The sequence below is a fragment of the Protopterus annectens genome, chromosome 5.part0 (assembly GCF_019279795.1).
Source record: "Protopterus annectens isolate FY-2018-M chromosome 5.part0, PAN1.0, whole genome shotgun sequence".
NCBI classification, from domain to species: domain Eukaryota; kingdom Metazoa; phylum Chordata; order Ceratodontiformes; family Protopteridae; genus Protopterus; species Protopterus annectens.
The window spans coordinates 1,870,352,401-1,870,376,572 of NC_056735.1; positions in this window are offsets into that span (position 1 = coordinate 1,870,352,401).

Consider the following 24,172-nt stretch of genomic DNA (forward strand, 5'->3'; position numbering starts at 1 on the left):
CCTTAATTAAGGGAATCAGGGGGGAATCTATCATTAGGAAGTCATAGAGTGCTTTATCTATAGATCTAGTCATAAGCAGATCATAAATTGTATCATGTACATAGTTAATGGTGGATGCTATCTTTGATCTATCTATAACTTTATATGCCTTATCATTGCTAAGCATATTATACATTAGTTCTTTATAAAAACAAGCATCTAATGCAACAACCCCCCTCCCTTATCAGCCGGTTTAAAAACCAAGCTCGTGTCATGACAGAGATTATCCAGGAACACCTTTGTGCATGGTTCAGATTTACAAAGATACCTTTGTGTTTCTCCTGTTCATAGTACAAATAGAATTCACGTTCACATGCACGCATAAAGCATTCAACAGGCTGTGGCATTGGAGGTATAAAACAGCTTTTCCTTTTACAAAGTAAAGTTTTACAATCAAACTCAACATTGTCAGATAGGTTGTCCTTAAACAATACCTTCAGCGACAGTTTTCTTGCAAAAAGGCGTAGGCCTATAAGAGTATCGGACAGTGTACTTCCTTTAGAGGGAATGAACAACAAACCTTTATTTAAGATACATTGTTCATCTGCTGAAAAAGTCCTTGAGGTTAGGTTAAAGAATAGGCAGTTCAATTCCTTGCTTTCCTTCTCTGTTCTGGCGTTTCTCCTGACATCTTTCTTTTCATTTTTCCCCGGCTGACTGAGCGCGTGCGTACTGCGCTCTTGTAAGGAAGGGGGAAGTTTAAAGGCACGGGTACAACAAAGGTGTTATTCAAGTTGTTGGCCTTAGGTTTGGCACCCAAATTATCATTATTAGTCAGACCTTGTTGATTGCAGGGTAAAGAAGTGTTAGATTGACCGGACTCATGGTCAATGATATCACCTAATTGGCTATCAGCCATCGAACGGACAACCAATAGTTCAGCAGAGGCATCAGGTTCATTGCTCATCATCTGCGGAACTTCAGATGCGTAGACAGTCTGAGATCCTTCTTTTTGGTTGATTCTTGGCCAGACAAAGATGCGACCCAGTTGAAAATCCTGGTAGTCGCGTCTTAGCTTCTTGAGTTTTATTTGCTCTAGTTTATTACTATAAAGGGCTAGTTGCTTATTCATATTATGTATTTTTAAAGTACAGAACTCTGTTTGATAGTTCATGGTAAGAAACTTGTGTTGTTCTTCCACCTTGATTAAGAGCTCAGCCTCAATAGACGAAAAATAGTCCAGTAGCAAATGTATATACTTGTTGCCGAACTCGATGTTAAGCTGCTGCCACTTTCGTAGTAGTTCGGGTGGCTATCCCGTAGCTTGGCATACACAGGACCCGCATGCCACGTGGGATAACCTTAAAATGAAGACAGGCTTGCAGATGCCTCCTTTGCCAAATAAGCCTGTGCAGGCGATATAAATCATTCTCTAGGTTTCTCAACCGACCAAAAAAGTCATGCAGATTCTCTTTACTATTGGCAGTATTTATAGAAACATCACATTTAACATCCAAATTCAGAAGCGGATTGTCTTTTTGATAAAACAAGCAGTTCCAACTATCGGTTCCCGAAATACCTGTTGGATTGTAGTCTAGTTCAATGTTGGGCATATCCATCATGTAATGATCGGCCAGGCACAAAAACAGTAAAACTAATAGCAGTAAGCAAATGCCGACCATCCAAAGGTTCCTTCCACCACGAAAAAGGAGCAAACTGAAGATAAGTAAAACTGCAAGGAACCACCATGAAAAGTAAAAACGTTTTTATTGTAGAACGAGCGCTTTCACGCACACACAAGTGCGCTTCATCAGGTTACAATTAAACAAAGAAACCTCACTACTTATATACAAAAACTAAATACCAATTAAACAATTGACAAACCAATAATCAAATGATTAAAGCAATAATCATTCTACAATTTAAAGAGACAGATTCATAATAATATTCTATAGCGCCCATGTTGAAGCACGTATACTCAATTGCCAAACTGTGCTCCAGAAACATTCATCAACAGAATTTATAAAAATCATTTGTAAAGACATATAATATATATCTCAGAAACTAAACACTCTAAAAGATTTATTACTCTATTCATCATTTATAGGTCCAAATGACAAAATACATCATGCCGTATCTCACTATGGATCAAGGACAACATCTGCTAAATCAATTTAGCATACGCAGATGTAATGTTAAGGGCTTCAATATAACCTATTTGCCCTTTAGTAATATGATGCTTAGCCAAGAGTTATATTAGCTAAGTATGGAAAACCTTATTACATAAGGAAAAGTGGACCATAATAAAATAGTTAAAATTGTTCCGCTATTTGCGTGAACATATTCAATAATATCTTAAAGATATATAGAACAATAAAACCCTATTTACAAATGTCCAACATCAACAGGCTGACAATAATCATCAGGTACAGGTACAGGAATATATAACGGATCCATCAAAATTCAAAAAACGCTAAAGATGCGTCACATTAAAACATAGCAACAAAATATGCTTAAAGTATGTATTCATACTAATATTCTATGTGCTTGTCTAATTTCATTGTGCACATTTCAAACAATATTAGTTGTGCTGCTTAGAATCATACATTGATCTAATAGTTAAACTACTACAATAAATAATGCCAAATGCATGTCAATATATACTCAAAAATTATATATTGGCACAAGCTCATATAATCAATACCATATAAATGTATACCATTCCATTATGCGGTAGACAGTAATTACCAAAATACAAAATGCAAAACACACCAAAATGTAAGCCTAGACCATGTTTAAAAACACCAAGAAAACTGGCATACGATGTAAAAAGCTATGATTGAGAGGCTAGGGTATGTTCAAAGAATGTGTGGCAACCTATGTATTTTGTAGATGTATAGTATAAGTGGGTAGAGGAAGCAAAAGAGGTAGCCAGCATGTCATAGAGATCCTAGGAGGACAGGACGAATGCTAACCACCGAATTGAGCCCAGGTGGAACATGGGCTTTTAGTCTCAGTATCCATCTTAATTCAAACATCTCAATGGTACCTATATGGTCCCCTTCTCTCCTGTTTGGATTTACTACCTGCAAAACCAGGAAACTAAAACTATGTTGGGATCTATCATGGCAATGCATAGCTAGAGCATTGGTAAGATTAGTCTTCTTTATATCGTAAACATGATTGTAAATACGATCCTTAAGTCTACGCGATGTCATCCCTACATAGTATGCATCACATTGATTGCAGGTCGCAAGGTAGATGACATTCTGTGTATCGCATGTAGCATAAAAGGTGGGTTTAAAATCCATATTAATACCTGAGATGTTGAAATACTGAGTCTTATTAATGTATTTGCATAACGAGCATCTACCACATGCATAAGTGCCTGTTTTAAAATTAGCTCTTATATCAATGGGAGCAACATCTAGTTTTTCTTTACAAAGTAGCCTTTTAATATTAAGGCAATTATTGAACCTAAAAGTAGGTTTCTTCCTACCAATTGTGAAAGAAAGGGGTCTAGAAGCAGTATCTTCCAGTTTCCTCTAATGATCCTAATTAGTTGCTCAACATCGTTGGTGTATTTAATTCCATATGTAACGCCCTTACTACTCTCTCTCCTATGGGGAATATAACCTATCATTCTTGTATGTGTTGGCATTTCAAAAAGAGTATCCGTTACACTACTAATTAATTCAACCGGATAGCCTCTGTCTATAAAATATTCCTTCTGATGTTTTATTAATTCCATAGCATCCTGCTCATTGTTGCATATTCTAAGTATTCTAGTCATCTGACCTTTCACAATGTTACGAAACACATAACGTGGATGTAAACTATCATAATGAAGGATGCTATTCTTCCAACATAGTTTTCTATATAAGGTGGTAGTTAAACTGTTGTTATTTTCCTTAATAATGGTGATATCCAAGAAATTGGCACTTATAAGGGAACATTCATACGTAAAGGTGAAAAATGAAGTAGTGGAGTTCATATAGCATATGAACTCCTTCAACATATGTATATCTCCATTCCAAAGCATCAAAACGTCTACAAAGCGTCTGTAAAGGATGACGTTAGTAAACCTAGGGTCATTAAATATAAACTCTTTCTCCCATCTATAGACCACTATATTAGCGTATGCATTGGCACAGGGAGTGCCCATGGCTACTCCCCATGTCTGTGCATAAACTTTGTGGTCAAACAAAAAGATGTTATTATTCAGGATCAGATCCAGTAGACAACAGATGTTCATTATCTCATTGCTATCAATATTGCCAAGCTCAACTAAATGAGACCTTATTGCATCAAGACCATAGTCATTAGGGATGCTGGTAAACAAACTTTTAATGTCCAGCGTGACTAATAAGGTGTCTCCATCGATGTTGTTCCTAACTAGATCTTGTTTTAAGTCATCCAAAAGATCATAAGAGTTCTTTAAAATGGTAGGAACAGCATTAACCATAACCCCTAGTTTAGATTGCACATATAGCGAAGCATTCTCCGTGACCCAGTGTTCACCTGACACTATTGGTCGTAATGGGGGAGGGTCTTCATTTTTGTGTAGCTTGGGTAATCCCTTAATTAAGGGAATCAGGGGGGAATCTATCATTAGGAAGTCATAGAGTGCTTTATCTATAGATCTAGTCATAAGCAGATCATAAATTGTATCATGTACATAGTTAATGGTGGATGCTATCTTTGATCTATCTATAACTTTATATGCCTTATCATTGCTAAGCATATTATACATTAGTTCTTTATAAAAACAAGCATCTAATGCAACAACCCCCCCTCCCTTATCAGCCGGTTTAAAAACCAAGCTCGTGTCATGACAGAGATTATCCAGGGAACACCTTTGTGCATGGTTCAGATTTACAAAGATACCTTTGTGTTTCTCCTGTTCATAGTACAAATAGAATTCACGTTCACATGCACGCATAAAGCATTCAACAGGCTGTGGCAATGGAGGTATAAAACAGCTTTTCCTTTTACAAAGTAAAGTTTTACAATCAAACTCAACATTGTCAGATAGGTTGTCCTTAAACAATACCTTCAGCGACAGTTTTCTTGCAAAAAGGCGTAGGCCTATAAGAGTATCGGACAGTGTACTTCCTTTAGAGGGAATGAACAACAAACCTTTATTTAAGATACATTGTTCATCTGCTGAAAAAGTCCTTGAGGTTAGGTTAAAGAATAGGCAGTTCAATTCCTTGCTTTCCTTCTCTGTTCTGGCGTTTCTCCTGACATCTTTCTTTTCATTTTTCCCCGGCTGACTGAGCTGCGCGCATCGCGCTCTTGTAAGGAAGGGGGAAGTTTAAAGGCACGGGTACAACAAAGGTGTTATTCAAGTTGTTGGCCTTAGGTTTGGCACCCAAATTATCATTATTAGTCAGACCTTGTTGATTGCAGGGTAAAGAAGTGTTAGATTGACCGGACTCACGGTCAATGATATCACCTAATTGGCTATCAGCCATCGAACGGACAACCAATAGTTCAGCAGAGGCATCAGGTTCATTGCTCATCATCTGCGGAACTTCAGATGCGAGACAGTCTGAGATCCTTCTTTTGGTTGATTCTTGGCCAGACAAAGATGCGACCCAGTTGAAAATCCTGGTAGTCGCGTCTTAGCTTCTTGAGTTTTATTTGCTCTAGTTTATTACTATAAAGGGCTAGTTGCTTATTCATATTATGTATTTTTAAAGTACAGAACTCTGTTTGATAGTTCATGGTAAGAAACTTGTGTTGTTCTTCCACCTTGATTAAGAGCTCAGCCTCAATAGGCGAAAAATAGTCCAGTAGCAAATGTATATACTTGTTGCCGAACTCGATGTTAAGCTGCTGCCACTTTCGTAGTAGCTCGGTGGCTATCCCCGTAGCTTGGCATACACAGGACCCGCATGCCACGTGGGATAACCTTAAAATGAAGACAGGCTTGCAGATGCCTCCTTTGCCAAATAAGCCTGTGCAGGCGATATAAATCATTCTCTAGGTTTCTCAACCGACCAAAAAAGTCATGCAGATTCTCTTTACTATTGGCAGTATTTATAGAAACATCACATTTAACATCCAAATTCAGAAGCGGATTGTCTTTTTGATAAAACAAGCAGTTCCAACTATCGGTTCCCGAAATACCTGTTGGATTGTAGTCTAGTTCAATGTTGGGCATATCCATCATGTAATGATCGGCCAGGCACAAAAACAGTAAAACTAATAGCAGTAAGCAAATGCCGACCATCCAAAGGTTCCTTCCACCACAAAAAAGGAGCAAACTGAAGATAAGTAAAACTGCAAGGAACCACCATGAAAAGTAAAAACGTTTTAATGTAGAACGAGCGCTTTCACGCACACACAGGTGCGCTTCATCAGGTTACAATTAAACAAAGAAACCTCACTACTTATATACAAAAACTAAATACCAATTAAACAATTGACAAACCAATAATCAAATGATTAAAGCAATAATCATTCTACAATTTAAAGAGACAGATTCATAATAATATTCTATAGCGCCCATGTTGAAGCACGTATACTCAATTGCCAAACTGTGCTCCAGAAACATTCATCAACAGAATTTATAAAAATCATTTGTAAAGACATATAATATATATCTCAGAAACTAAACACTCTAAAAGATTTATTACTCTATTCATCATTTATAGGTCCAAATGACAAAATACATCATGCCGTATCTCACTATGGATCAAGGACAACATCTGCTAAATCAATTTAGCATACGCAGATGTAATGTTAAGGGCTTCAATATAACCTATTTGCCCTTTAGTAATATGATGCTTAGCCAAGAGTTATATTAGCTAAGTATGGAAAACCTTATTACATAAGGAAAAGTGGACCATAATAAAATAGTTAAAATTGTTCCGCTTATTTGCGTGAACATATTCAATAATATCTTAAAGATATATAGAACAATAAAACCCTATTTACAAATGTCCAACATCAACAGGCTGACAATAATCATCAGGTACAGGTACAGGAATATATAACGGATCCATCAAAATTCAAAAACGCTAAAGATCGTCACATTAAAACATAGCAACAAAATATGCTTAAAGTATGTATTCATACTAATATTCTATGTGCTTGTCTAATTTCATTGTACACATTTCAAACAATATTAGTTGTGCTGCTTAGAATCATACATTGATCTAATAGTTAAACTACTACAATAAATAATGCCAAATGCATGTCAATATATACTCAAAAATTATATATTGGCACAAGCTCATATAATCAATACCATATAAATGTATACCATTCCATTATGCGGTAGACAGTAATTACCAAAATACAAAATGCAAAACACACCAAAATGTAAGCCTAGACCATGTTTAAAAACACCAAGAAAACTGGCATACGATGTAAAAAGCTATGATTGAGAGGCTAGGGTATGTTCAAAGAATGTGTGGCAACCTATGTATTTTGTAGATGTATAGTATAAGTGGGTAGAGGAAGCAAAAGAGGTAGCCAGCATGTCATAGAGATCCTAGGAGGACAGGACTAATGCTAACCACGAATTGAGCCCAGGTGGAACATGGGCTTTTAGTCTCAGTATCCATCTTAATTCAAACATCTCAATGGTACCTATATGGTCCCCTTCTCTCCTGTTTGGATTTACTACCTGCAAAACCAGGAAACTAAAACTATGTTGGGATCTATCATGGCAATGCATAGCTAGAGCATTGGTAAGATTAGTCTTCTTTATATCGTAAACATGATTGTAAATACGATCCTTAAGTCTACGCGATGTCATCCCTACATAGTATGCATCACATTGATTGCAGGTCGCAAGGTAGATGACATTCTGTGTATCGCATGTAGCATAAAAGGTGGGTTTAAAATCCATATTAATACCTGAGATGTTGAAATACTGAGTCTTATTAATGTATTTGCATAACGAGCATCTACCACATGCATAAGTGCCTGTTTTAAAATTAGCTCTTATATCAATGGGAGCAACATCTAGTTTTTCTTTACAAAGTAGCCTTTTAATATTAAGGCAATTATTGAACCTAAAAGTAGGTTTCTTCCCTACCAATTGTGAAAGAAAGGGGTCTAGAAGCAGTATCTTCCAGTTTCCTCTAATGATCCTAATTAGTTGCTCAACATCGTTGGTGTATTTAATTCCATATGTAACGCCCTTACTACTCTCTCTCCTATGGGGAATATAACCTATCATTCTTGTATGTGTTGGCATTTCAAAAAGAGTATCCGTTACACTACTAATTAATTCAACCGGATAGCCTCTGTCTATAAAATATTCCTTCTGATGTTTTATTAATTCCATAGCATCCTGCTCATTGTTGCATATTCTAAGTATTCTAGTCATCTGACCTTTCACAATGTTACGAAACACATAACGTGGATGTAAACTATCATAATGAAGGATGCTATTCTTCCAACATAGTTTTCTATATAAGGTGGTAGTTAAACTGTTGTTATTTTCCTTAATAATGGTGATATCCAAGAAATTGGCACTTATAAGGGAACATTCATACGTAAAGGTGAAAATGAAGTAGTGGAGTGCGTCTAGCATATGAACTCCTTGAACATATGTATATCCCCATTCCAAAGCATCAAAACGTCGTCTACAAAGCGGCTGTAAAGGATGACGTTAGTAAACCTAGGGTCATTAAATATAAACTCTTTCTCCCATCTATAGACCACTATATTAGCGTATGCATTGGCACAGGAGTGCCCATGGCTACTCCCCATGTCTGTGCATAAACTTTGTGGTCAAACAAAAAGATGTTATTATTCAGGATCAGATCCAGTAGACAACAGATGTTCATTATCTCATTGCTATCAATATTGCCAAGCTCAACTAAATGAGACCTTATTGCATCAAGACCATAGTCATTAGGGATGCTGGTAAACAAACTTTTAATGTCCAGCGTGACTAATAAGGTGTCTCCATCGATGTTGTTCCTAACTAGATCTTGTTTTAAGTCATCCAAAAGATCATAAGAGTTCTTTAAAATGGTAGGAACAGCATTAACCATAACCCCTAGTTTAGATTGCACATATAGCGAAGCATTCTCCGTGACCCAGTGTTCACCTGACACTATTGGTCGTAATGGGGGAGGGTCTTCATTTTTGTGTAGCTTGGGTAATCCCTTAATTAAGGGAATCAGGGGGGAATCTATCATTAGGAAGTCATAGAGTGCTTTATCTATAGATCTAGTCATAAGCAGATCATAAATTGTATCATGTACATAGTTAATGGTGGATGCTATCTTTGATCTATCTATAACTTTATATGCCTTATCATTGCTAAGCATATTATACATTAGTTCTTTATAAAAACAAGCATCTAATGCAACAACGGCCCTCCCTTATCAGCCGGTTTAAAAGCAAGCTCGTGTCATGACAGAGATTATCCAGGGAACACCTTTGTGCATGGTTCAGATTTACAAAGATACCTTTGTGTTTCTCCTGTTCATAGTACAAATAGAATTCACGTTCACATGCACGCATAAAGCATTCAACAGGCTGTGGCATTGGAGGTATAAAACAGCTTTTCCTTTACAAAGTAAAGTTTTACAATCAAACTCAACATTGTCAGATAGGTTGTCCTTAAACAATACCTTCAGCGACAGTTTTCTTGCAAAAAGGCGTAGGCCTATAAGAGTATCGGACAGTGTACTTCCTTTAGAGGGAATGAACAACAAACCTTTATTTAAGATACATTGTTCATCTGCTGAAAAAGTCCTTGAGGTTAGGTTAAAGAATAGGCAGTTCAATTCCTTGCTTTCCTTCTCTGTTCTGGCGTTTCTCCTGACATCTTTCTTTTCATTTTTCCCCGGCTGACTGAGCGTGCGTACTGCGCTCTTGTAAGGAAGGGGGAAGTTTAAAGGCACGGGTACAACAAAGGTGTTATTCAAGTTGTTGGCCTTAGGTTTGGCACCCAAATTATCATTATTAGTCAGACCTTGTTGATTGCAGGGTAAAGAAGTGTTAGATTGACCGGACTCATGGTCAATGATATCACCTAATTGGCTATCAGCCATCGAACGGACAACCAATAGTTCAGCAGAGGCATCAGGTTCATTGCTCATCATCTGCGGAACTTCAGATGCGTAGACAGTCTGAGATCCTTCTTTTTGGTTGATTCTTGGCCAGACAAAGATGCGACCCAGTTGAAAATCCTGGTAGTCGCGTCTTAGCTTCTTGAGTTTTATTTGCTCTAGTTTATTACTATAAAGGGCTAGTTGCTTATTCATATTATGTATTTTAAAGTACAGAACTCTGTTTGATAGTTCATGGTAAGAAACTTGTGTTGTTCTTCCACCTTGATTAAGAGCTCAGCCTCAATAGGCGAAAAATAGTCCAGTAGCAAATGTATATACTTGTTGCCGAACTCGATGTTAAGCTGCTGCCACTTTCGTAGTAGCTCGGTGGCTATCCCGTAGCTTGGCATACACAGGACCCGCATGCCACGTGGGATAACCTTAAAATGAAGACAGGCTTGCAGATGCCTCCTTTGCCAAATAAGCCTGTGCAGGCGATATAAATCATTCTCTAGGTTTCTCAACCGACCAAAAGTCATGCAGATTCTCTTTACTATTGGCAGTATTTATAGAAACATCACATTTAACATCCAAATTCAGAAGCGGATTGTCTTTTTGATAAAACAAGCAGTTCCAACTATCGGTTCCCGAAATACCTGTTGGATTGTAGTCTAGTTCAATGTTGGGCATATCCATCATGTAATGATCGGCCAGGCACAAAAACAGTAAAACTAATAGCAGTAAGCAAATGCCGACCATCCAAAGGTTCCTTCCACCACGAAAAAGGAGCAAACTGAAGATAAGTAAAACTGCAAGGAACCACCATGAAAAGTAAAACGTTTTTATTGTAGAACGAGCGCTTTCACGCACACACAAGTGCGCTTCATCAGGTTACAATTAAACAAAGAAACCTCACTACTTATATACAAAAACTAAATACCAATTAAACAATTGACAAACCAATAATCAAATGATTAAAGCAATAATCATTCTACAATTTAAAGAGACAGATTCATAATAATATTCTATAGCGCCCATGTTGAGGCACGATACTCAATTGCCAAACTGTGCTCCAGAAACATTCATCAACAGAATTTATAAAAATCATTTGTAAAGACATATAATATATATCTCAGAAACTAAACACTCTAAAAGATTTATTACTCTATTCATCATTTATAGGTCCAAATGACAAAATACATCATGCCGTATCTCACTATGGATCAAGGACAACATCTGCTAAATCAATTTAGCATACGCAGATGTAATGTTAAGGGCTTCAATATAACCTATTTGCCCTTTAGTAATATGATGCTTAGCCAAGAGTTATATTAGCTAAGTATGGAAAACCTTATTACATAAGGAAAAGTGGACCATAATAAAATAGTTAAAATTGTTCCGCTATTTGCGTGAACATATTCAATAATATCTTAAAGATATATAGAACAATAAAACCCTATTTACAAATGTCCAACATCAACAGGCTGACAATAATCATCAGGTACAGGTACAGGAATATATAATGGATCCATCAAAATTCAAAAACGCTAAAGATGCGCCACATTAAAACATAGCAACAAAATATGCTTAAAGTATGTATTCATACTAATATTCTATGTGCTTGTCTAATTTCATTGTGCACATTTCAAACAATATTAGTTGTGCTGCTTAGAATCATACATTGATCTAATAGTTAAACTACTACAATAAATAATGCCAAATGCATGTCAATATATACTCAAAAATTATATATTGGCACAAGCTCATATAATCAATACCATATAAATGTATACCATTCCATTATGCGGTAGACAGTAATTACCAAAATACAAAATGCAAAACACACCAAAATGTAAGCCTAGACCATGTTTAAAACACCAAGAAAACTGGCATACGATGTAAAAGCTATGATTGAGAGGCTAGGGTATGTTCAAAGAATGTGTGGCAACCTATGTATTTTGTAGATGTATAGTATAAGTGGGTAGAGGAAGCAAAAGAGGTAGCCAGCATGTCATAGAGATCCTAGGAGGACAGGACGAATGCTAACCACCGAATTGAGCCCAGGTGGAACATGGGCTTTGAGTGTCAGTATCCATCTTAATTCAAACATCTCAATGGTACCTATATGGTCCCCTTCTCTCCTGTTTGGATTTACTACCTGCAAAACCAGGAAACTAAAACTATGTTGGGATCTATCATGGCAATGCATAGCTAGAGCATTGGTAAGATTAGTCTTCTTTATATCGTAAACATGATTGTAAATACGATCCTTAAGTCTACGCAATGTCATCCCTACATAGTATGCATCACATTGATTGCAGGTCGCAAGGTAGATGACATTCTGTGTATCGCATGTAGCATAAAAGGTGGGTTTAAAATCCATATTAATACCTGAGATGTTGAAATACTGAGTCTTATTAATGTATTTGCATAACGAGCATCTACCACATGCATAAGTGCCTGTTTTAAAATTAGCTCTTATATCAATGGGAGCAACATCTAGTTTTTCTTTACAAAGTAGCCTTTTAATATTAAGGCAATTATTGAACCTAAAAGTAGGTTTCTTCCCTACCAATTGTGAAAGAAAGGGGTCTAGAAGCAGTATCTTCCAGTTTCCTCTAATGATCCTAATTAGTTGCTCAACATCGTTGGTGTATTTAATTCCATATGTAACGCCCTTACTACTCTCTCTCCTATGGGGAATATAACCTATCATTCTTGTATGTGTTGGCATTTCAAAAAGAGTATCCGTTACACTACTAATTAATTCAACCGGATAGCCTCTGTCTATAAAATATTCCTTCTGATGTTTTATTAATTCCATAGCATCCTGCTCATTGTTGCATATTCTAAGTATTCTAGTCATCTGACCTTTCACAATGTTACGAAACACATAACGTGGATGTAAACTATCATAATGAAGGATGCTATTCTTCCAACATAGTTTTCTATATAAGGTGGTAGTTAAACTGTTGTTATTTTCCTTAATAATGGTGATATCCAAGAAATTGGCACTTATAAGGGAACATTCATACGTAAAGGTGAAAAATGAAGTAGTGGAGTTCATATAGCATATGAACTCCTTCAACATATGTATATCTCCATTCCAAAGCATCAAAACGCCGTCTACAAAGCGCCTGTAAAGGATGACGTTAGTAAACCTAGGGTCATTAAATATAAACTCTTTCTCCCATCTATAGACCACTATATTAGCGATGCATTGGCACAGGAGTGCCCATGGCTACTCCCCACGTCTGTGCATAAACTTTGTGGTCAAACAAAAAGATGTTATTATTCAGGATCAGATCCAGTAGACAACAGATGTTCATTATCTCATTGCTATCAATATTGCCAAGCTCAACTAAATGAGACCTTATTGCATCAAGACCATAGTCATTAGGGATGCTGGTAAACAAACTTTTAATGTCCAGCGTGACTAATAAGGTGTCTCCATCGATGTTGTTCCTAACTAGATCTTGTTTTAAGTCATCCAAAAGATCATAAGAGTTCTTTAAAATGGTAGGAACAGCATTAACCATAACCCCTAGTTTAGATTGCACATATAGCGAAGCATTCTCCGTGACCCAGTGTTCACCTGATACTATTGGTTGTAATGGGGGAGGGTCTTCATTTTTGTGTAGCTTGGGTAATCCCTTAATTAAGGGAATCGGGGGGAATCTATCATTAGGAAGTCATAGAGTGCTTTATCTATAGATCTAGTCATAAGCAGATCATAAATTGTATCATGTACATAGTTAATAGTGGATGCTATCTTTGATCTATCTATAACTTTATATGCCTTATCGTTGCTAAGCATATTATACATTAGTTCTTTATAAAAACAAGCATCTAATGCAACAACCCTGACAACAACCATCAGAAATCTACAGAATGTGGCAGATCAGGAATACAACTATGCCCTTACACAAACCAGGGTGGCAGTGGAGTCTGTGTTTGGGTTACTGAAGGCACACTTTCACTGCCTGGTTGTATCTGGTGATGTCCTGCAGTATGGCCCTGGCACATGTGCTAGAATCTTGTTAGTGTGTGCAGTGCTATGCAATATGATACTTACAAAGCAGTTAAAGTGTGTGTGTGGGGGGGGGGTAGTTGCACTATGGACATCTTGTAGCACAGCAGACAGTGGAGGCTGAGTCAGATGAGGATTTAGTGTATGAGCCAGCTGCAGGGGATAAATATGTTAGAAGTGGGTGCACTTTGCCATGGCACTGGCAAAGAGGCAGCTACTCATACATAGCTTTGGCCACAGTACAGTATATACACTACACTAAAAGTGATATATGCAAACTTGACACCAGACTGGGCTTACCCAGTGATAGGCTGGCTATCCTGTACATCAGACATAGGTAACCCAATAACACAATACAAAGGGTAGTGCAGAGGAAGCACAAGTGTGTCTTGTCTTACACAAGGAACTGTGTGAGCACTGTACTAAATGAAATTTGCTTTCTGTAGTATGCATAAAATATTTATTTTATTTAACATTTGTTTACCAGGAAAATCCGACTGGACACAGGTCCATTTTCAGCGGAGACCTGGGGAGAAAAGCTACAACAATATGAAAAACAAACAAACATTGTACCACAAGAAAGTTACAGTGCGCAGGTCAACAATGAAAGTACACATTGCAAATATAAATAACTGAAAGAGATGACACCTTAGCAATTTTAACAAAATTTGCACATCAAAGAGTATATGGTATTATACAAACTAGACAAGCATATATATTAGAAAGCACAGTATGATATTTTTGAGGAAGACTTGAAATGATCTGAGGTAAAAGAGTAAGTATATATAGGGAAGGAAGAAGACATAATAGGATAGCACTGTAAAGTGTAAATCTAAATATATATATATATTTTTATCTGCCACTTAAGCTCCATAAATTCTAAAAATTCATCCAAGGGTCCCCCCGTGGACCCAAATCAACTTGGTCAACTATGAAGAATTTAAAAGGATGCAGTGGAAAAAGACTGATGTGCCTCAATCAAATCAATGCTTGTCAGACTCCTGGACTTAATGATAGGGTTTCTATAAGTTTGGTACTTAAGCTGAAATGAATGTTTTTTATGTGATTTATATGTATTTTTATTAGTTGTCTATTTAGCATTTTTCATATATTTTTTATTAATTATTTAATACAGGAAGTGATGTTTTTATTTTCAACCAATGTGAGCTTGGGGTGGATTATTTAAAGATGCGTTTTTGTAACTATGGCTATTCTGATGAAGTCTTTCACCTTGACAAAAGCGCTTAATCATTAAAACGTTTTTGGATTATTTGACTGTGTCTGCTGTGGTTCCTGGCTTCACTTTTCATCTTTGGATTTATTTAATATTTCGAGATTCCAAAGTGTTTAATATATATATATATATATATATATATATATATATATTTTTTTTTTTTAAGAGTAGAAGCTGGAATACAGGAAATTAACTTTAGAAAACATAACTGAAGTTAAATCACTTTATGGCTACGCCATAAAAGATTGCATTTTTCAGTTTCAGTGCAGCAAGGAGACACAATGTCTAAAACTATGGAGCTTTTTGTATTGTCTCTAGGGTGACATAATTACTAGTCTTTTAATGTGAAGGGATGCAATTGTTTTATGACTTCCAGCATTTGCCAGAGATTTGAGGTCTACTGTATGCATGTTCACAGGTAGATGCTAAATACTGTTAGCTTCCAACAGTGGGGGTTCACCTAGGATAGAATCAGATGACAAAAAATTAGGTCATTCTGCCAGCTATACTAGCAGCAATATTTGAGATATTAATTTGAGAACTCCCTTAGAGAGACTGAGCATTCTGTATTCTGTCTTATATCTGACATGAACCATTCACAGCACATCTGCCTTGCTCCAAGTAAGTTTCTAGTGTATAGTATAATTCTCTTAGATATAGTCAGGAATATAGTGAAGCTTAATTTAGATATTTTTCTTTATGTATTTGAGACTGTCCTGCAATGTTGTTTTAAATATTTCCTGTGGTTTTGAACTCTGATGTCACTGTGAAAATATACTGAGTATTTTCTTGTTCTATTATTTACTATTAAATATACTTAAACTTTTCATTGTGGCTGATCTGTCTAGAGGTATTTAAGTTTTGAGAGTACTTGCATATTTATTTGGTGACACTGTGTGGGCCACTCCTAATAGCCTTGCTCTTGGTCAAATTACCATTTGTATTAATGTTAATATTACACAGTAAGATTGGACACCCTTTGTTAAGGGCTTTAAAGTAGCTGATAAGGAGTTGGCTGGTGGCAGTGATAACTACCTTATAATCTGGGCAAAAGGGGGCATAGCTAGTAAACCTGTGCCAGCCTTTTCCAGGTGTCCACTAGATTGAGCTGCAGTACTGCAACAACTGCTGAGGCTGTGTCCCAGCATATGCACACATACACACACACACACACACACACACACACACACACACACACACACACACACACACACACACACACACACACACACACACACACACAAAAACATTGTTACAGCCTCCATTGCCTCACACACTCAACCATGCAGTGCAATTTCCCATTACACAACATTCCACAGTAATCCCCTTCAAACACACTGTGATGACCCACCACTGGATCAGTAGTCAAGGATCCTCAGTCCTCACCACTGGCAACAGTGGGGGGACATACACTGTGAAGATGACAAGTACACACACAGTATTTTCCAGATGCAGCTATCCGTATCAAGTGCAATTTCCCTTAAGAGCACACAGAGACCACGGTCAGTCTGGAACTGGTTTCTCCCTCTTTTTCCAGATCCCCAGTAAGACTCCCCACTGGCACAGCTATAGAGTTGAGATCTCAGCTGAGTGGCCAAGTCAAGACCTCCAGCACCCTCTCTGTCTAACCAGTGCTTTGTGTCCAAACACAAGCAGCTGATACGCACACTCTGAGGTTTGATTTACACACACACACACACACACACACACACACACACACACACACACACACACACACACACACACACACACACACACACACACAAAAACATTGTTATAGCCTCCATTGCCTCACACACTCAACCATGCAGTGCAATTTCCCATTACACAACATTCCACAGTAATCCCCTTCAAACCCACTGTGATGACCCACCACTGGATCAGTAGTCAAGGATTCTCAGTCCTCACCTGGCAACAGTGGGGGGACATACACTGGGAGGATGACAAGTACACACACAGTATTTTCCAGATGCAGCTATCCGTATCAAGTGCAATTTCCCTTAAGAGCACACAGAGACCACGGTCAGTCTGGAACTGGTTTCTCCCTCTTTTTCCAGATCCCCAGTAAGACTCCCCACTGGCACAGCTATAGAGTTGAGATCTCAGCTGAGTGTATGTATATATATATGTGTGTGTGTGTGTGTGTGTGTGTGTGTGTGTGTGTGTGTGTATGTATATATCAGCATCAACACCCTTTTTCTCATTTTCTACATGTGGTCATGATGTCAAATCAACAGGGATCATCACCTAGAGTCACCTAGAGCCAAAGTTCACTCAACCAGATAGAAAGTCCCTGTCTCTCTCTATACATGTGTGTGTGTGTGTGTGCGTGTGTGTGTGTGTGTGTGTGTGTGTGTGTGTGTGTGTGTGTGTGTGTGTGTGTGTGTGAGTGTGTGTATATATATATATATATATATATATATATATATATATATATATATATCTATGGATCTACTTCAGAACATCAAAATTGCAAAAGATAGAAGATGACATCGTCGAGATGAAATCAGCGAAAACCTACTTCAGCAAAAGACCGAATTGACGAATATCTTCCCCAGGTAAGTAACCACTAACCAAATGTCACGAAAAAGGAACCGCACCATCCCCAACCCACCCAGGTAGGAGGCTACACTCCCCCATATAGCCCCTAACTAAATATACCAACTCCGAGATCGTACCACAGTTGGGAAAAGGGCAAAGTTTACCTTGTTGGCCAAAAAGTTACTTACCCTGGGAATACATTCTCCGATCAGGCCGTTCACTGAAATGAGTTTCCACTGATTTTTTGTCCCGACGATATATATATCTATCATCATCATCATCATTGTCAACCCCTTTTATCCCATTTTCTACTTTGGGTCAGGGTGTCAGTGCTACTCTTTTACCTTCTTTGACAATCATGTCTGACTGTTGCAGGTCTTCTCTCTTTCAATCCATCCATCTCTTTGCTGGACATCCTCACTTCCTATTGCCTTCATTCTGTCTCTTTCAAATCATCTTCACCAGATCATCTTCTGCTTTCCTGCACATATATCCAAACTATTCAAATCTGTGCCCTTTGACTTTCTCTGAAATTGGTGCTACTTTAGCTTCTGCTCTGATGTCATCATTTATTCATCTCTATCACAGTGCCCATCCTACAACCCATCTCAGCACTTCATCTCCATCCCCTCAAGCTTCATCAGATACATTACTTTCATAGCCCAGGTTTCTGTACCATACAAAAGTACTGGTTGCACCATTGTTTTGTTACTTTCCAGCTTCTTTGGCATTCATCTGTCACATACTACCTCTGACATTCTATTCCACTTGGCTACAGCCCTTCTGATTCTAGCTTTGACCTCTTCATTTAGAACTCCTTTCACCTCACCGACCCCTCCCAGATACTTGAAGCTGTTAAACTGTCCCATTATTTTTTCTTCTATCTCAATTTCATGGATTTCCTCAATTTGCTGCCATGTTAACTGTCTCCTCCATGCTCAGTTTTACCCCATGTGCCTTCCATTACGCATTCCATTCTCTTAACAATTGCTGAAGTTCCTGTTCAGAGTCTGCTTAATTTGCATGATTATAATGTTGCCTGATCAGTAGTATGGCTAGTCCATGCCATGTTCTGCATAGTATGGGTATGATAAGGTATGTATCATGTTATTCTGCATTGTCTTTGTCATACCCCATACTTGTAGGCCAGACACCTGCTCATTGCAAGTGCTGCAGTGTACTGTACCTGCCTATGTCTCAGCTATTATACTGCTACATGTTCCTAACTTGACTCTTCCCCTGCCTTTGTGCTGTTGCTGCTGTGACTGATATGAAAAGTTCTGCCAAGATGTTAATCTGTTGTTCTTTGTGTCTGCACAATGACATGCTGCATGGCTCACAAACACCAGTCTTCACTGCAGATATCTGGATTGTGTTGCAATGCCCCTCCTGACTTCTCTAGACTACATAGGTGTCCTTTCAGTAGGTGCAGCACATACCCCACTATATTTCATGTTTCCACATGGGATACATTATAAGCCATTTCCTGTGTGGTCTTAAGGTTGTTGTTGGAGCTCATCAACCATGACTCTAAAACATATCTGGAATCACCTGCAATGCACAACAAACCACATATAGTATGTGGCATGGTACCTGTGTGTTTAGATATGTCTGTCTAGCATATGTGTGTACCTTCCAACAATGGCCTATGAAAACTCCACTCACAGGTACCTCTGGTCTAGGCTGAGCATGTGCAAAATGTGTGAATCATAGAAACTGCTCAGGTAGTGCACAGGAAAATTGTAAATAATGGCCTGATGCCCTGAACAGTTCAAGGATTGGAAGTGTTTCCTGCTAATGTATTGCAGACCCTCAGAATCAGGTGGAGCCTTGATTGCAATGTGTGCTCAATGTATGGCTTCCAGGACATCAGAAAAATTGGCTATGTTGGAAAATGCCTGCTTGGTGTTGGTTCTCTCCCCCACTCCTTTTTCTTTTCTATATTAAAAAAAAAAATCTCTCGTTCTCCAAATAATTTGCTAAACCCCTTGTACATTTGTTATTTAAATTGATGCAATCTGCACTTACCTATTTTCCTTCTGACACATTTTAGCTATCAATAAATTCAGCATGCTGTTCACCTACCATCCTTTCTGTATAGGTTCATAGGTAGGTACTAGGCTATTGGTCCTAGGGCCTATATAAGCCTAACCAAAAAGGTACCCTGGCTTTCGCCACCCAAGAAAATTATTTTCCTGTGTCCCTGTCAAGCAGAGCCACAGAGGTGATCCCTGGGGTCAGTTTCCAATTTCCCATCCAATCATCAAGATTTTTCTTGAAGAGTGCTAATGAGGAGCTTTGCTTGATATAGATAGGTAGTTTGTTCCAGAGTATGGGAAGTCTCTGGGACTGGAATCTAACCCTCCAGCATGTTCTGTTTATTGTGGTGACAAGGTTTAGGTCTCTAGAGTGTGTAGCTCGGAGGGATTGGGATTTCTTTAACTGGAGCATGTCCAACAGCTCTGGGTTTGACATAGCTTTGTATGTTAGGCAGAGATCGCCTGTGAGTATGTGATATGTGACGGGGTAAAGCTGGAGTTTTTTGAGATGGTTTGCGTAGGTCATCTGTTTGAGGCCAGTAATCCTCTTTGTGAGGTATTTATGTGGTCCAATTGTTGTAGATATCTTGTGATGTACATACCAAAAGGGGCATTGTACTCTATAATGTGTCTAATGAGTGATGAGTAGAGGGGAAAAATTACCTCTCTTTTCCTGGATGAGAAACCTTTTGTGATGAGGTTGCCACATAGAAAGATTCTCTGGCTACTGTGTTGATGTGATTATCAAAAGAGAGACTACTGTCCACCTGTGTCCCAAGGTCTCATCACACTTTCGGTGTTAAGTAGACTACCACCTATGTGGTAGCTCATGGGTGCAGAGGTTTTACCAAAAGGGATTACAATGCACTTTTTGGCATTGAGCTTGAGGCCGTGGCTTTGACACCAGGCATCTGTCTCAGTGAGGCCCTTTTGTAGGATGTCCACATCGTTAGGAGTTTCGATTATGGCTCCTAGTTTGCAGTCATTTGCGAACTTCATTAGCCATAGATCTTCTGTGTTAGCCTGTACTTCAGAAAAGTAGATACCAAACAGGAGAGGACCCAGGACTGAACCCTGTGGTACTCCACTTGTCACTGGTCTGAAGTCAGATTTCGAGTCTACTACTTTCACAGTGCGGGTTCTGTCAGTGAGCCAGTTGGCAACCCATCTTGTGATATAGGGATTTATACCTAGTTTAGTGAGTTTATCTATAATTCTGGGGGGGGGGGTGTCAAAAGCCTTGGCAAGATCTAGACAGGCTGTGTGAACCACCTTACCCTCATCTATGGCTTTGGTGACTGCTTCAAAGAAGTCTATCAGGTTTAGGAGACATGATCTGCCTTTTACAAACCCGAACTGGGTGAGGTCCAGAGTTTGGAGATTACCAATGTCTTTGTTTATAAGTTACATGATGATAAGTTCCATGGCCTTGCAGACCAGGCTTGTTAGGCTAATGGGGCGGTAGTTCCCAGGGTCCATAGTGTCTCCTCCTTTGTGGAGTGGGATAACTGTCGCTGTGCACCATTCAGTGGGCACAAAGCCTGAGGTGAGGCTATGATTGAACATGGTGCTTAGGTGGGGTGCCAGTTCATTCTGTAGTTCATGTAGAACACAGCCTGGGATGTTGTCAGGTCCCATGGATGCTGTGTTCTTGGGTTTGGAGAGTGTGGTTTTTAACTGTGCAGCCATGATTATGGGTACTTTGCATTTTTCAGGTATAGAGATGGGCACTTTAGGGGGTGAGAGAGGGGTAAAGTTAGCACTGAACCTATCTTCCAGGATGTTGGCAATATCAGTTGGTTCTGTATATTTAGTGCCATTGTGCTGTAACTCACAGCAGCTCTGAGTGTTGCCATTGAGATTCTTGACATAGCTATAGAATGCTTGTGGTTTACTTTAGAATCAGTGTTGATTTTATTTTCATAACTAGCTTTGGAGGATTTTATGAGGGATCTCAGCTTCTTACTGAGGCTGATCAGGGAGTTCCTCCGATCATGGGATTTTACTCTTTTTTGCAACAGTTTCTTTCTTCTGTTGTAGAGTTTGTTTATGGCAGGGGACCACCAGATTGGCTTCCTTTTTTGGAGGATAGCATCTTGGTTCTGTTAGGGATAGCATAATCCATGCACTCATGTAAGTACGTATAAAGTGAAATTGTGTAGGATTCAATAGTCTTGCCTCTATTGTCTGTCTGCATGGGTGTTGTGAAGTTTGCTGCTTCTGTCTTAAGAAGCATGAAGTTGGCTTTGGAGAAATGTTTTATGGTGGTTTCCCTAATGGAGGGTGGGGGTGGGATGTGGATTTTTAGGGTGATTAGCTTGTGATCGGATTTGACCAATGATCAATTGACCTCTGGTGTGGAACACCGGTCACCCACGTTGGTACTGACCAGGTCTAGGATATTGCTGCCCCTGGTGGGGGTGGGGATAACTTGATCCAAGGCTTTGGAATTTATGAATTCCAGAAAATGTTGAGCAAAAGAGTTGGTACAGGAGTAGATTTCCCAGTTAAAGGTAGGGTAGTTGAAATCACCCATTATTAGGGTGTTGGGTTGTTTACTAATATTTTCCATTGTATCAAGAAATAAGGAGCGGGAATCCTGGGACATGGATGGGGGGTCTGTAACAAGTTACAATTTGGATTGAGATCTTGCCCAGAGTTAGTTGCACTTGGATAATCTCGGATGCATTATGCTGAGCAACTAGTCTGGAGGTGTGGATATCCTTAATGAATATGGACATGCCTCCACCTTTAGTGTTTCGGTCCAGGTTAGGTGGCCGAAAGGTGTGGTATGAATTATAGCCTGGTAATGCAGGGGTGCTCTCTGAGCCTTGAACCAGGTCTCTGTCACTGCACAGATGTCGATGTCCTCCATTTTAAGGAGTGCCTCGAGTGAATGCATTTTTAGGTTTAGACTTATAGCATTGAATAGCATTACCCACAGATTTTGCTTGCTTGTACCTGTTATGGTGGTGAATTTGTCATTTGAACCTTGACTAAAAAAGGCACTATAGGGGTGGCAAGAGCCTTAGCCAGTATCCAGTATCCCAAGGAAACAGGTGTAGACCATCTCTGGCAAAGCACTGTGGTCTGTCGATCATATCATCCCAGGCAGACAGATACTGGATCCCCTTAGAATGACACCAGAAGCTTAGCCAATTGTTGAAGTCAATCATTTTTGTCCTTGTATTGTGGTACCATTCTGGGTGATGACAGGATGCTTCTCAGGGCTAGGGTCATACCTGCCTGGGCTACAAGATTGGAGAGCTCCTCCATGTCTCTTTTCATGTAGTCCAGGGAGGTACATTATAATTCATAACTGTAAAATAATACTTCTGTAGGCATTAGTACCTTCTTGTATAATTAAGTTTCTCAATTTACTATCTAGTCTCTTGTTTTAATATTAAACATACTTTACACTGTACAGTCTTGTTAATACAAGTAGTGAATGGGCACTGCTAAAACACTATTCTTTTCAGTTTACTTTCTAACGCCACTTTTAAATAAACTGGAGTAGCTATCTTTTACTAAATCCAATATCTCCTAGCCAAAAAAAGTAATGTGTCTTTGGCACAAGAATCATTCCTTGTAATTCAGTGTCTAAATTAACCACTAACTAAAAAGAAGTTTATATTAAAAAATGGACAGCATTCCACTTTCATTTTGGTGTGGAACATTTAATGTAAGTGGTCTGGAAACATCTAAGTGCATATCTGAGTACAAGCAATGACTTATAATCAGAAAAAATAACCTTAAACTGGTATTCTACTGTAAGCTCTTAAACTACAAACTCCTTTTATGCACAACAAACCTCAGAAGGCGCAGTGCATTCTTTAAAATGGTCACTGAAACTGATTATCTGTTAAAAAGGCAAGTGGTGCATGATTTCCATGTTGCTGCAAAAGCTCAGAAGCAAGAAACACAGATTGAATAATCAACACTTAACGTTATCCAGATATATTTTCTGAAATATTTTCACTTGTGATATACACTATCATTTGCTACCAACTGAAAAAATGTCATGCTAACTCTATGGCCTCTTCTGGATATGCTAGATACAAATGTAAGTTCTTTGGGAACCTCATTGTAAGTTGTTCCACAATGGCACTTTATACAATAATCTGTGTAGCTGTGATATATTTTGATCCTATGCTTCCTGTAATTAGAGCTTTACTGCAGTGCACTCCATGAAGCCGTGGTGGTGCAGCGGTAGCATTTTTGACTCAGAGCAAGAGGTTCTCCCGTTCGATTCTCGGCTGGAGCGCCTTCTGTGTGGAGTCTGCATGTTCTCCCTGCGGTTGAGTGGCATTCCAAAGACATG